Consider the following 15,981-nt stretch of genomic DNA (forward strand, 5'->3'; position numbering starts at 1 on the left):
TGTGCCTGCTCCTGGCACCAGGGGATCCAGGGCACTGCTGCCTGCCTTGTGGAAAACTGCCCCATCAGGTCACCCTCCTGGATTTAGGGATGCACCAAACCAGGGAGCTGGCATGTGGGAATGCCCTGGTCCAGATCAAAGAGCCCCAGCCCATTTTCTGCTCCTTGGGCAGGGGAAAACCTCTCCATCCATGTCCCCCTTCTCTGTTCAAGGGTGTAATTTCACACCCTAGGTACAAATACATGTGTTTTTATATACCCACACACACAAGGCATTCAAAGGCAGCAAACAACAGACCATGTTTTGTTCATAAACCTCAAGAACTCCCGGGCTTAGCTTGCTTTGATGAGCACTGTCCAGCTCCAGCAGATGCACTTGGATTACTTCAGTTTTTCAAAGTCCTTCTGCCCAAGAAAATGGTCAACTCAGCCCACCCTTTTCAGGGAAGGTCAGTCCTCCCTTCTGTCCCTTCATATGCAAAAATTAATTTATCTACATTCAATATCACTGGTATTTTAGTGCTGAAGCAAGGTTTAACAGATGCTGTAATTCTTCAGCTGGCTGTGAACTCAAATTCAGTCAGCAAATAACAAACTCAGCCATCCCACTGCTCCCCTACCAAGGGGATTCGTGCTGGGACTGCTGAGGGCCACCCTTGTCCATCAGGATTGGCCATTCACTCCAGGCAGGGAGCCTGCCTGGCCTCTGTGCAAGCATGGGAACATGCCAGAATCCCTTTGGAGCCAGTGCAACCACCCAGGTACCAAAGCAGCTCTGAGAAAGGGCTGAGATGGGGATCAGGTGTACCTGGTACAGCTCAGAAACCTCTGAAAGAGTGTGGTAAGAAAAGAGCCTGGTTAAAACCAACAGACATGGGGATGAACAAAAAAACCTGCACATCAGCAGCTCTGCAGAAATGTCTGTGAAATGGTCAGAAGGAGTTAAAAATCCAGTGGCTTGAGCAAACAGGGAAGTGGCAGCATAGGAAACAAGAAAGAACTACTCATGTTCTTTGTTTACCAGCTCCGTGTTAGCCATGTCAAAACAGTCTTTGAAGAGAAGGCAGGTTTGGAGTGGAGGCAGTAACTGAGATTCCATCTGCTGATATGGGAGAGGTACTGAGGGGGAAACTGGCCAGAACCTACTGACAGCTGTACAGATGCCTGGGCAGAGACAGCAGAACAACAGAACAGAGGAAAAGATGGAGATTCAGAAGAGCATATTCCACAACTGAGGGTAAAGTCAACATAACTGAGATCAGGCAAGAGATAAAAGAGAGTGTCCAGCATGGACACCTTCAGCAGCCACTGGGGATGAGTGAGGAAACTCATCAAGGCATTCAGCAAACCCAGGTGGTAGCTGTGGAACCAAAGTTCTCGGAAAGAATCTTTCCTTGTCCTCCAGTTTCAGTGCAAGATTGCTACACATACACAAATCCCTGCTTGCCCTTTTGAGCTGTGTGACAACACTGAGATTTCCTTCAGTCTCATGACCTCATACATGGCTTTACACATTTCCCAGCACTATTTACTCACATGGGTATGTGTTTGCATGGCAGGGCTTTGAATCATGAAGCAGATACTTTTCAGAGACATACCTGAGCTCTTAGTCAAACCAAGCTTTGCTGTGGGTTCTTACCCCAACCAGTAATTCTGTGTGAGCTGCAACCAGGACCAACCCCTGTGAGGTTGCATCAGAACTTGTATCTGTTTCCTGGTCAGCACCTCTCAGAGGCAAAGCTCGGAAGAAAGAAGCCAACATCAGTAAAGCCCTTTGCTTTCCATGCACTGCAGGAGGTCCAGCAGGAAGAGCCACTACAGAGCTCAATGGTGCCTGTACAGCCTCACAAAGAGATTTCCTTGCAAACAAAGAGACTCCCTTGACTGTCACTAAGCATTTGCCCTGTCTGTTGCTGCTTAACAACACAGAAATTGCTAATCCATCTGAAGAGAAAGGCAAACCACGTGCCTATTCCTCCTCCCCACAGCATCAGTACTTTTGCTAAGGGGCAAGTTCATTGGTACATCATTGTTTCCTTAAGTTATACTCAAACTCCTTTGTTCCCCACTGTGAAGTAAACATTATTTCCCCTACCCCAACAGCAGGGTTTCATTTTTAAACAAGCTGCTTACCATACCCCAGCCAGAAGGCTGCAAAAGGTCTGCAAAGCAGAATTCAGTGAGGTGTGGTGTTGTTGTACAGAAAATGCACATGACCCCAGATGTGCATGTGCACACAGAGGTACCAACAGGCAAGAACCACCATCCTATGGGAGAATACCAGTCCCTCTACAGCTGTAACCTGCCTCTGGCTAAGGCTTAGCAAAAGGTGCAAGTACAGAACTATAATGCTTTGCAATCACTACACACTGATATATACTTAGCTTGTCTATTTTGGCAACCAATCCTTAGAGAAACAAATTTCACCATTAGGCTTTGAAAAAACTTCTGATTGTTTCACACTTACTGCCTTGTACAAGGCCAGCAAACCAAGGCAGCTGCTACAGAACTACTCAGTCATTGCTTCTGATCCTCCTCTTCCAGCACACTCATGAATTCATTATCTTGTTCTTTTTTCAGACATCTCTCCTGAGCTGAAGACTGTCTGCTTCAACAGAGCCTGCAACACTCCCTGATTATTCTTTCCAGCCATCACTGTGCCTTTTAGTGTCACCATTTATCCAGGAGCAAGCGGGCAGACTCTCTCTGCACAGTGCCACAGCTGTCTCCTGCTTCCCACCCCTTTCCCAGCCCACTCCCAGGGCAGCTCCTGCCATCCATCAAGCTAAAAGCAGAGCTCAGGTTGCACTGAACGTCACTGCAGCTGCAAGATCCCTCCCTCCAAGTGGGAATAGCTCCTCAGAGCCTGGCACTGCCCACGTGCAGCTCACCCCACTGCTCACCCAGGGGACAGCACAGCCTCTTCCTGACAACAGCCTTCAGCTTCAGCCTGGGAAGTCTCACCATCCACAAGTTGCCACCTCTAAAACTAGGAAAAAAAGGAACAGGAAGCCTAATTTAGATGGCTGATGGATATGTCACTCCATAAGTGCAGCCCTATGGCACAGCCTGGGGGCCTGGACAGGAGGACTTTTGGTCAGAGGGTAACATGATGCATGAAAACAACCAGGAATGAAGAGAAGACGGGAAAGCATGTTGGAGGAACACTTTTCTGTTAGCACAAGGGGTGCCCAAACAAAGAGCCTGCCAAGATGACCCAGTTTTTTCACCTTTTTCCCTCCTCCAAAAGGCCACGTACAAGGCTGGTGCTCCCAAACATCTCTTGAGGTCAGACTAATTATAGCCACCATAATTATTGCCCAAATGATGGGAGAGCAGTAGGAATCTGCTTCTACCTGTTGGGACCTTGTTACCTTGGCAAAACTGAGGAGAGCATGCATAAAACCATCTGCATTTTTACACAGTAGGTGTTCACAGCTACTAATCCACCTGCAAAGAAATAATAGTCCCTATGGACAGCTGCCTGCAAGTCAGATCCTTCAAATGCAATCTCCAGTGCAGGCAAATCCATGAAATAAAGAACTGTGCATAGGGGTGAGAGGGCAATCCAACCAGGGTGCTGAAACAGGGTGAAATGCCTTCTCTTGCATAGGGAACAGTGCAAGAAACAGCCCAATGAAAACAAATGGGGGATTAGTAAATTAAACAAACAAACCAACCAAAGAAAATTAGCAGTCTGGAACACAGAACAAAACACCCACAAGGACCCAAAAGTAATTAGCAGATTTCTGGAATTGAAGGGTGAGAAGTTGCTTGTTTTTAGGACAACAAGCACTGAACCTCGTGCTGCTGTGGTCAGGAGAAATCAGGTTTTGGGTATGGCAGGTATTGATTCAGCTGGTCTTGGCAGAGATGAAGGTGGAGGGCAGGGTGAGAGGCCAGACCCTGAGAAGGACAACTGGGGCACCCTGATGTAACCCACCCCTTCCAATGCCTGCAGCACTAGGAAGCAGTTTTCCAATACAGAGCTCTAATGGAAAGTACATTTAACATCAACAATCCAGCTCCTGGCAACCAGCCTAGCATTTAAATTACATTTCATATGAACAGTATCCAAATGAAAAAGAGCACAAGTGGCTTTTAAATGGCACTGGCTCCATGTTTCCCTCTTACCAGCTTATTTGTCAGCTCCATTTACTGATTGTATGAAAGGTATGTTAAGGATAAATTGTAAGAGATTCCATTCTTGCTCAGTTTGTTTCCAGGAAAAGCTTCCTCCCTGGTTTGCCCTCCCACTTCACCAGGTAGCTCCATCAGCCTAGACTAATAGATGAGGAGGAACAAGAGCTGCCCCCACCTTTTCTGACAAAAGCTGTTTGAAATTACTTTAATTTCCAAAATGCAGGTCCAGGCAAAAGCAAAAAGCCCAGCTTTGTTCTGTAAAAGGAAAAGCTAAAACCCACTCCTCTGTTCAAGCCCATTTCCTTAAGAGGTGTCCTGGACTCCAGGACACTCACAGTCCTTGGGAAGAGGGGCATTTGCTCATGTTTAGCTGAGTGCCTGTCAGGCACCTCCTGCACAAAACAACTGCTGCTGCTCATGTGGCTGAAGCCATCAGAGCAGGCAGCTCTGTGCCGTGAGCAGTGGTTTGGATGAACAAGCATTTAACCTTCCTGAGCCAGGTATTCCCTCCTCCTGGTGTCCTCCAAGTCCTCCAGAGATCTGAAGTCTGCCCATGTGTGAAAATGGAAAGTGCAGATGATGTTTGAGGCTGATGCTGGTGTCTACAAACCATCCCAGCTCCCCAGTCCCATTGTCTGCCCTGCCTTCTTGGCAAAACCATCATGGATATGCACAATTCCAGGTGATTTTGGGTTCAGAAACCAGGATTTGATCAGTGCTAAAGGGCTGTCATGCTGACAGTTTTTGCCTCAGAGGCAACATGCCTTGTGGAGTTCCACAGTCACAGATCTCCAGAGAGCTTTACCAATGCACCCTCACACCCACACAGCATTGCATGCCAGTATTTTCCTTCTTCAGACAAATTTCAATGTCTCATCAATTGTTACCAACACACAAACCTCTTCAGAAACACTACCCATCACTTACTGCGTGCCCACTGTCTACCTACATGTGCTGCATGGCAGAAGGAAAAGTATGAAGCTGACATAATGCCTACAATAAAGCATTAGTGGAAAAACCCCCAAATCCAGTGCCCTGCTACTGTTACTACATGAACTGCAACTTTATGGGGGAAATTGTGCAGTTTTTCAGACATCTGATGAAAGGTTTTAGAACATCTTTAGAAGAAATATACTTTAACACCAGGAACTAAGAATTACAAAGATGGAAAGCATCACTTCACAGCCATGGTACTTGTTGCTGACACACCAGGTGAGCTCTGCCCAGGTACAGCAGTGCCTGGGGCAAAACATACCAAAAAGCAAAGTGCTTTACTGAAATAATTTCAGAGAGAAGCATCAACATCTTGATTTCAGGTTTTGAATGCTTTGGCATGCACTGCTCTTGTTCAAGTCTTTGTATAATGTGTTGCCTTAGATAATTCCAGAAACACGTGACTATAATTTACTGTTAAAGTGGTGTACTGACTGTTTTAAGGTGCAATGAATACCAAAACAACAAAAAACTCAATGAAAACTTCTGATTGTCAGGTAAAACTAGACCTGCAAATAACAGTTAAAGCAAGCAGCTTTGTATGTCTAACTGAGAACATGAAACAAACAGTTTGACTGGCAAGAAAATTAGTAAGCACAGATAATACATTTGTATGTTATTCAGATAATACATTTGTATGTTATTCAGATAATTGTATGTTATTCAGATTTGTATGTTATTTAGATAATACATTCGTGTGTTATTCAGTTCTGACAGCATTCCAGCCATGGAACAGCAGCAGTCTTTCAGGAAAACTTCCCCAGCTCTGAAACACTGGTGGATTAAGTGGGAGATACCACCCAGAGCAGGCTGATTTTCCAGCACCTCAAGCAGAAGCACACACAGCTCCCAAGGCACAGCTATGTTGCTGTGTGCAGACAGAAATATAAGCATTTTCTACAGCTGAGATCTCATTACTCAGAAGGAGATTTCCATGATAGGCTGGAAAATGGAATGAAACTGAGATTTCTCCACCCCCCTCCGTGTTTTCTCACTTTTTCTGCTTTTCCATATCTTTCATGTGGCTCTAACAGGATGCTTTACTTTGCCTGTAGGGCATATGCAAAAATCCTCTTTAATGTCTACTTGTCACGGGCCACTCCCAGATTCTCCCAGTGGTCACCAAACCAAGAAAGGCTTTGCCTTACCCTGTCAGGGGCTGAAAAACTTCCACACATCAAGGGACTGCCCTCGATAGCTGGTAAGACCAAATAACACCTCAAGAATACTTGATAATCCTAGCGTGGAAATCTCTCTCTCTGATATTTAAGTGACAGAAACAGCAGCTTTTGTTCAGCATAAGGAATACAACAGGAGGTCCATTCCCCAAAGCTCCTGCAATCCCAGCCAGCTGTGGGCAGGCACTGGAGCACAGCACTGCTCCCTCCCAGGACAGGGTGCTGATGGCAATTCCACACAAGGGGATCACAGAATCACAGAATTTCTAGGTTGGAAGAGACCTTTAAGATCGAGTCCAACTCATGTTCTAACACCTCAGCTAGATCATGGCACCAAGTGCCACATCCAGGCTTTTTTTAAACACATCGAGGGATGGTGACTCCACCACCTCCCTGGGTAGATGATTCCAGGATTTGACCACTCTTTCTGTGAAAAACTTCCTCCTTAATTCCAGCCTGTATCTCCCTTGGCACAGCTTGAGACTGTGTCCTCTTGTTCTGTCTGTTGTTGCCCGGAGAATGAGACCGACCCCAGCTCAGCACAGGCACCCTTCAGGAAGTTGAAGAGCGTGATAAGGTCACCTCTGAGTCTCCTTTTCTCCAGGCTGAACAACCCCAGCTGGGAAGGGCTCCCAGGACACAGCAGTGAGGGCAGCCCAGCACTGGCCTGTCCCTCAGCAGGGCTGTGAGGCCAGAACTTCAGCAGGAGCCCTGGGGAAGGCAGGCTCTCCCACGCTGGGCTGGGCAGGCTCTCAGGCTGCCTGTGGGAAGGCAGGCAGGGTGCCAGGCCTGGCAATACCGACAGCCTGCCTGAATGACTCGGGTCCTTCCTATCTTCCCCTATTCCCAGAAATGACGGTGCTATTTTCTACTCATTGAGCCACTGGCTTTGAGGTCAGCAGGAGGAAGTTGAAAAGGCAGGATACACAGCCCAGAGAGTAGAAAATGTCAATACTGACAGCAGAGAATGAGTGAACCTGCCCATTCAAGGCTCCAGTGTCCACGAGAAGTTTTCAGGGAGCCCTGACAAGCTTCCAGCCGTGCCACAGAGAGATCACAAATGCGACAGGAGAAATGCTGACCTGTTTCTTGAACATCCAGAGTTACACAAACTTGTTCTGCCCTCATAGAAAAAAAATAAATCAGGTAACATATTAATCTGATCCTGCACAGAAGTACCTAAGAACAGGCAGCTCCTCTGTTTAGGGCACACAAAGCCCTCCAGGTACTTCTCCATCGTCCCAGTGCAATGCTACGAGCAGGAACATCTCTGCTTACACTCACTGAACACCTCTGGCTTTCTGAGCAGAAAACCACTGCCAATTTTAAATGTAGCATGGCCCTGGGGGACACAGGGCAGCAGAACAGCAGAGCTCTCTGCTCTGACTGACACCAGGGCATGGCCTTGCAGGGTCTGCTCAGACACACAGAGCCCCCACCCATGTCACAGTCCCTCCTTTACAGGACAGGCTCCTCTTCGACCTCTGCTGCAAGGACACCCACCAGCCTCTGCAGATTATCAGTTACAGCTCTCACACCCTTCGGGGAATGACAAATCAGTATCTAACAAAGATGGCCTTTATAGCATGTGAATAAGAGAAGAGGGTAGCAGACTTTGTGCTGCAGAAGTTCCTGTGCTTGGTAAAACCACTGTTCTGTGCAGTAGGAGATTATTATCTAACATGCACATTAATCCCTGACTGTCCCCAAAAAGCACTGAAATGCGATCAGAAAAATTTATAAAGTCTCAGTGTTTTCAGCCTCCTCCTCAGTCTACCTGATATAGCAATGTTATTATTATCATCATCAAAAATTTCTAGGAAGAGTCACTTATTATTTAAGCAACTGATGAGAAATACTCCACTGCTAGCACAGCAGCACTTCCCACACCTTGTATCCTATCCCTATATTTACACAGCACAAGGAGAAGGCAGCTGCTCAGCACAGTCATTATAACTCACCCACACTCACCACCTTACTCAGACTTACCCTATTTACAACCAGGTTGTTCACACACGTCTCGTAGTACAGGCATCAAAAGCAAAAAGTGTCTCTTTTTTTCCTTTCAGATAAAGCTAAACACGGAGCTGGGATGAGTGGCACTAGCCTGGACAGAGAGGGGCTGCCCACATCCATGCGGCAGAGACAGGACACGAGTCCTCTCCGTCCCTCATTCTCCTATTTCACCGTGACATTTAATTATCCAAATGAGGTGTCCTCAGCTATAGCAACAGAAAACATAAATCCAGGACAACCATAACGGCTTTAAAGACACGACGCAGCACTATTATTTTCACTCCGAGTGCTGCCATACCTCTCGCTGTACACTAAATAAACCCGAGCATCAGTTCCACCCGTGCCCACCCGCTCTGGGTGCCCGCCCCGGGTCACGCACGGCCTCAGCCGGGCAGCGCCGCGTTCCCCGCGGACAGGGCAGCGCTGGGGGCCCCAGCCCCGCTCCCCGGGCCGGCCTGGACCTGGCCGGGGCAGCTCTCGGACAAAACCCGCACGGCCGGCGCTGCCAGGCAGGGCGGCACCCCCGGGCTGGGGGAGCTCACCAGGCCCCTCCTGCCGCGACCCCTCCGCAGCGCTGTCCGCAGGGCGGGCACGCACTGCGGGCTGCGAGGGACGGGACTGTTCCGGCGCTTCGCCTCCGGGTGCCTTCCTCCCTATGCTCCTCATCCTCCTTCTCCTCGTCCTCATCAGTCCTGCGTGGCCCCGCTCCCCCCACCCGCCGTAGCTCCCACCCGCGCGGAGCCGAGCCGAGCCGAGCCGAGCCGAGCCGAGCCGAGCCGAGCCCAGCCGAGCCGAGCCTAGCCTAGCCTAGCCTAGCCCAGCCTAGCCTAGCCCAGCCCAGCCCAGCCCGGGCCCCCCAGCCCCTCACGGAGCCCCGATACCTGCGCCCTGCGCGTCCCGCGCCGCCGCCCGCACCTGCTGCGCACCCCGCGGCACGGTGACGTCACGGGAGATAGGCCACGCCCCCTCCGAACGGGGCGGATACGTCACGGGCCGAGCCCCGCCCTAAGGAGGCGTGCCCACAGTGGGGGCGTGGCCAGAGGAAGCGGCCAGGGCGGCCCCGGGCCCTGTCCAGCTGCTGTCCCTGTCTCGGTCCCAGCCCCAGCTATTGCCCCGTCCCTGTCCGTGTCCCTGTCCCAGCTACTGCTCTTGTCTTTATCCCTGTCCCTATCCCGTCCCTGTCCCAACTATTGCCCCTGTCGGTGTCCTAGCTACTGCTCTTGTCTCTGTCCCTGTCCCTACCCCGTCCCTGTCCCAACTATTGCCCCTGTCCCTGTCGTTGTCCCTCCCCTTCCCTAGCTACTCCTCTCGTTCCTGTCCCAGCTATTGTCTCCTGCCCCTGTCATTGTCCATGTTCCAGTTACTGCCCTTGTCTCCGTCCCTGCACCTCTCCCTGCCCTGTCCCTGCCACAGTTATTGTCCTTGTCTCTGTCTGTGACCCGTCCCTGTTCCTGTCCCAGCTACTGCCACTGTCCCTATCCTAGCCCCATCCCTGTCACAGCCACTGTTCCTGTCCCCGTTCCTGCTCCTGTCCCTGCCTCAGCCGCTGTCCCTGTTGCTCTGCATGTCCCTGTCCGTGCCCCTGTCCCTGTTGCCCCGGCCAGGCAGCAGAGTTTCACCAGGGACCCCCAGGCACAGCAGGGCTGGGTTGGTCCTGCAGCCCCTTAAACCTTGCCCTCGCTCCCATCCCTGTGGGGCCGGACAGGACACCTGGCTGGGACCAGGACACCTGGCTGGAGACCCGGACACCTGGCTGGAGACCAGGACACCTGGCTGGGACTGGGACACTTGGCTGGAGACCGGGACCTTTGCACGGGCGCTGCCGCCTGCTGCTGATAATGGGACACGTGCGCAGGAGAGGGTCCAGGCACAGAGCCTGGGAAAGCAATTCCAGGCTTGCCCAGATAAAATAGGTCAAGGACAGCAGGTTGGAGCGTTCAGTCACCGTCCCTGCCCCTGGCACATGACCGTGACTCACCGGGGTGGCCAGCGGTGAGGGGACAGCAGCAGTCACCTGTGGAGGGATGCTGTGCCCTGGGGGTGTGAGCTGGGCTTGGGGACCCTGGTGGGAATGTGGCTGGGGACCGTGGTGGTCTCCAGGGAGTGGAGCAGCATGATCTTGCTCCTGTGTGTGCTCACAACAGCTTCTTTTTCCCCACCATCGATTAGTAGATCTAATCAGGCCAGCTTAATGCTGGGTCCCTAATGAGGCTCGACCAGGAAGAAATTATTTAAATTAGTTACATGACGTGCTATATTCCTGGGTGAGAGAAAAACAGGATACACAGCTACCCCAAGAACTCAGACAGCACCTGAAGGGTATCCCAAAGGAAACCTGCTGGCTGACGGGAGGTGTGGGAGACATTCAAGAGCCCTTCCAGGGCACCAAGAAGAGGCTGCAGTTCCCTGGATGCAGGCAATGAGGCACCATCATTCCCCAGCCTTGTCTGCCCCAGCTGTGCTGCCCTCCTCACACAGAATCACAGAATCATTTAAGCTGGAAAAGCTCTCTGAGATCATTGAATTCAATAATTCCTCCAGCACTGTCAAGGCCACCACTAAACCGTGTCCCCAAGTGCCATATCCACATGTCTGTTAAACCCTCCAAGGATGGTGACCCCACCACTGCTGTGGGCAGCCTGTTCCAATGCCTGAACACCCTTCTGGTGAAGAAATTTTCCCCAATATCCAGCCTAAACCTCCCCTGGTGCAATCTGACACCATCCCCTCTAACCCTGTCACTTGTTGCCTGGGAGAAGAGGCCAACTCCCTCCTTGTTCCAATCTCCTGTCAGGGAGCTGTAGAGTGGGAGAAGGAGCCCCCTGAGCTTCATTTTCTCCAGGCTGAGCCCCCTGAGCTCCCTCAGCTGCTCCTCATCAGACCTGTCCTTCAGACCCTTCCCCAGCTCCATTCCCTTCTCTGGATGTGCTGCAGCACCCTGATGTCTGCAGAACCCCCCAGAAGGCAGTTTGCTGCACAGAGTGGGGAAAGACCCCAACCAACCAACCACCAACCAACCAACCACCAACCAACCACCAACCAACAACCAGCCAACAACCAGCCAACCAACCAACAACCAGCCAACCAGCCAACAAACCAACCAACCAGCCAACAAACCAACCAACCAACCAACCAACCAGCCAACCAACCAACCAACCACCAACCAACCAACCAGCCAACCAACCAACCAGCCAACCAGCCAACCAACCAACAACCAGCCAACCAGCCAACAAACCAACCAACCAGCCAACCAACCAACCAACCAGCCAACCAGCCAACCAACCAACCAACCAACCAACCAACCAACCAACCAGCCAACCAACCAACCAACCAACCAACCAACCAACCAACCAACCAACCAGCCAACCACCATCAACCACCAGCCAACCAGCCAACCAACCAACCAACCAGCCAACCAACCTACCACCAACCAACCACCAACCAACCAACCAACCAACCAGCCAACCAGCCAACCAACCAGCCAACCAACCAACCAACCAGCCAACCAACCAACCAACCAGCCAACCAACCAACCAACCGACCAGCCAACCAATCAACCAACCAACCACCAACCAACCAACCAACCAACCAGCCAACCAACCAACCAGCCAACCAGCCAACCAACCGACCAACCAATCAACCAACCAACCACCAACCAACCAACCAACCACCAACCAATCAACCAACCAACCACCAACCAACCAACCAACCACCAATCAGCCAACCAACCAACCACCAACCAACCAACCAACCAGCCAACCAACCAACCAACCAGCAACCAACCAGCCAACCAGTCAACCAACCAACCACCAACCAACCAACCAACCACCAATCAGCCAACCAACCAACCACCAACCAACCAACCAACCAGCCAACCAACCAACCAACCAGCAACCAACCAGCCAACCAGTCAACCAACAACCAGCCAACCAACCAGCCAACCAAAGAAACCCTCTGGATCATTTTGTGGCACACCAGTGGGTCCATGTGGCTCACATGCAGGGTGTGAGGAAGGGGAGGGCTGGCATGAGGCGCCAGGGGAAGGCACTGCACATGTGGGCATGAGCTGGGGCTCTGCTCCACTGCCCTGGAGCTGCAGACAATTCCATCCCACCCCGTTTCCTCACCCTACAGTGTCATTTCCATACACCTTTGGGAATGAAGCTGCCCAGCCAGGAGCTCAGAGCAGAAGCAATGCACATGGTTCTGCTGAGCAGCGCTGCACTTGTCCTGGTCCCTGCCTCCAGTGCCAGTGGCCACTCACTGTTGTCCTGTTAAACATTAACTGGGAAAATAGCTTGGAAAACATTGCTTGGCTTCATTAAAATCTTCAAAGGACACTTGATACTAACATATCCTTATGAGCAGTTTGCACATACTTTGAATACTAATGCAGGTCAGGTTTATGGCTCTTATGATCCCTCCAGGAGAAATTATACACTAATTTCTAGGTGCAGCTGTTTTTACCCTGGGAACAAGGCTGGTAGGGAATGCCACACAACAAATTGGGATTTACCTCCTACAAGGAGAAGACAAGCTAGCTCTCCCCTGGAAAAGGAGAGGCAGGATGCTGAGCAAGGCCATGTGGAAGGCACGTTCACCCAGTTTCCATCAGGGTGTTAGCACATCCCCAGGAGCCACCTGAGGGGTGTGGGAGAGCCCTGGAGGTGTTACACATGTTGGGCTGGTGGGTTCTCATGGGTTCCCAGGGAGGCTTCCCTGTGTGTGTGGTGTGGCTGCAGCTGAGGGCAGGGAACCCCTGAGACACAGGAATGGAGTGGTTTGAAAATGGTGCCTGAGATTTTGGAGGACAGGCCAGGTTTTGCACCATCTGCATTTCTACCAGTGTTTTTTTTTCCCTTTCTTTCTCCTGTTCCCTGACATGATCCACTGTTATTAGCAGATGTGGGAAGGGAGGTGTGAATCCTGTTTACTGGGAAGCCTGTGCTGCCTGGAAACTCTGGTTTAGCAACATTTATCTCCCCCCAGCTCTCCCTGTGCCTGGCAAACTCAGAGGCTCCATAATCAAAGCTTTTGTCTTTGCTGTTTACTTTTTTTCTTTCCGATTGCCTGAACAGCAGCAGCCAGAGGGAAGGAGCTGACCTTGCCAAGGACGAGGGCAGGAGCTGGACCTGGACAGCACAACAGGCTGTGGAGAGCAGGTGAACAGGAACAGCAAAGTGCAAGGCCACTGTGGTGGCTGCTTGCCCCCATTCCTGCTGGTTTCACACCTCTTTCCACACAGTAATTTGGTAAAGCCCGTTGCAAAAGCCTTGTGAAACACCCCTGTCTTTGCAAGGGCTCTGTGTCACTGGGTCACAAGGAGCCATGTCACTCAGATCTTCTCCTCCACGTTTTGTCTTCCTCCTTGACTTTTTCCCCTGCTTTTGCAACATCTGTCAGCTTAGTTTTGGAAGGGAAACGTTTAGGGAAGGGAAAGACTGCAGGCAGGGCTTTGTTGGTGGTTGGTTTTGGTGGAGGTGTCTGCAGGGCAGAAGGGATCAGGGAGGAGATGTCCCTGTCCTTGTTTCTGTGACAGTGCCACGTGAAGAGATCCATGCCCAGACTCCCACCAGCCTGTGCCTTCCTTCCCACCACATGCCAGTGCCTCCACAAAAACACGTTTAGGACCTTGAGAGCAGATCCAGGATCAGTGTAACAGCTCAAAAGGAAAATGCTGCCTGGGAGATAAAAATCCCTGGATCTGCACTCTCTGTCCTGAAATCCCAAGCCCTGCCTGGGACAAAGATCTTTCTTACCCATCATCTTCACTGTTGGGAAATTTTCCTGACTTGCTTGATCAAAATTCATGGTTTGAAAGTTCAGATCCACAGTGATCTCTGGCACAGATCTGTTGAACAGATTCAATGTCCCTTCCACATCTGTCCAAGCTCATCTGGGTGAACCTAAGCCCTGCACTCTGAAAACTGGCTCTGTGAGAGAGGAGTGGTGGTTGTTCTTCCCTCCTTACTCAGGATGGGTTCTGCTGTGCCTCCCAGTGATTTACAAAGCCCTCCAAGTGCCCCTGGTCCCAGCAGTCCTGCCTGCAGGTGAAATGGAGGGTTACTGGCAGCACCTCCCTCCCTGCCCTCCCCTCTTCACAGGGCTGGGAAGCTCCATGTGCTGGGGCAGTGACAAAGCTGTCACACAGCTCATGTGTCCCAGCCCGTGCAGGATGGTCCTGAAGTTGCTCTGCTCCTCTGCTCAAAGGTCCCGGGGCTTTGGTGCTGGGTCCTTCTGAAGGATTGGGTTTCTGCTCTTCCTTACACTCAGTGTCCTTTGATCTTTGCCTGCTTCGTGCTTATCCCTCACTCCCACTCAGTAAAGTGAGATTTATGCTGGTAGATAAGATAGGAAGGCTGTTATATTTGGGTGTGGGAAAACAAAACATTGTCAAGAGCCAGGCTGACCATGAATGGAAAGAGAACAGATCACCTGGCAAGGTCCAAGGCTCAAGGACCCCCTTACAGAGGAGCCTGTGCAGGGGAAGCCAGAGCCATTGCTCTCCTCCTGCTACACCAGGCTGAGAGAGGCTTGGGATGTCTCTCAAATCCACAGATGATCCCTGCACTCCAGTGTGGCTGCTAGAACTGGGATGTGCTCCATTGAATTTACAGCTGTAGGTGCTGTTCAGCTGGCTCCTGGCTTGCCACGGGGGTCACTTCCCTGACTGCATGTTAGAGCCTGGTGCTCGTTAGTGGCTGCTTTTTGCTCTCACTGCTGCTGCAGTGCTTATCAGCTTGCTGTATCATGCCTGGGAACACTTTGATAACAGCCAGGATGGGCCTGGGCTGGCAGGTGGCCAGGGCAGTGCTGCTGTGTCTGTGCTGAGAACTCAGGTCTGAGCCTGAGCTGAAGGGACTGGGAGGTGCGAATGAGCCCAGCACGGTCACAGATCCACCTGCAGGCCTGGGGAGCCCTGCCCTGGCAGGGGGTGCCTGAAGGAGAATGGCCCCTGTGGGGTCTGAGCTGGAGCAGGTTTGCTGCAGGACCTCTGGGGAGATCCAGGCTGGAGCAGCTGGTGAGGAGCTGCAGCCCCTGGGGAGGAGCCAAACTGCAGAAATTCAGGGAGAGCTGTGTGCTGTGGGTCAGACAGCAGCAACCCTGCATGGGCTGCTGTGCCCTGCTGCCCTGGAGGACTGGGATGTGACCACACTGATGGGGACTCTGGCAGGAGCCCCTTGGGGAAGCCAGGCTGGAGTTCAGTGCAGTGTTAAATCAGGAAACCTGGTCCAAAAGGACCAGGGATGGAAATTGCAATGGATCTGTAAATTGCTGTAAGCCATGATTAGAGTTGTGTGTTTCAGGAATTTCTAAAACAGGCACCATTGAACCCAGAGCAGGAGGAGCCTCCCAGGAAGCAGAGGCAAGGCAGCAGTGACCTGACCTGAGCTGCCTTTGGTGCCCAATAACTCCCCCAGCAGAATTCTGCTGTCCTGAGTGCCCACCAGAACAGATGGAGCTCAAACCATGGACTAAATGAATTAACAGGCATTTTGCTGATGCTTTATAAACATTTTCCAGAGTGGTCCACAGACTAAGGGAACGATATCTGTGTGTTAGATCAAAGAAAGGGAAGGGGGGGTGGTGGCTATTGAAGTTGTACTGAATAGTGTGGGACCTGGAATGCTGTAAAGGGTATGGAATATGAG

At 51.3% G+C, this 15,981-nt stretch overlaps 1 protein-coding gene across 3 annotated transcripts in view; it reads right to left on the minus strand.

The window, feature by feature from the left end:
- CYSTM1 (cysteine rich transmembrane module containing 1) overlaps positions 1–15,981 on the minus strand; it is a 67,638-nt gene that overhangs the window by 14,894 nt on the left and 36,763 nt on the right. The window contains exon 1 of one of the 3 annotated variants that reach the window (XM_036391567.1): positions 9,211–9,302. The exons of 1 other annotated variant lie outside the window; for it this stretch is intronic. The gene's annotated coding sequence lies outside the window, so the exon portion shown is untranslated. Of the gene's footprint in view, positions 1–2,902; positions 2,989–9,210; positions 9,303–15,981 lie in introns of those variants that run through there. One more of the 3 variants, XM_036391568.2, reaches the window with a different exon arrangement.

The sequence above is a fragment of the Molothrus ater genome, chromosome 15, assembly GCF_012460135.2.
Source record: "Molothrus ater isolate BHLD 08-10-18 breed brown headed cowbird chromosome 15, BPBGC_Mater_1.1, whole genome shotgun sequence".
Taxonomy (NCBI): domain Eukaryota; kingdom Metazoa; phylum Chordata; class Aves; order Passeriformes; family Icteridae; genus Molothrus; species Molothrus ater.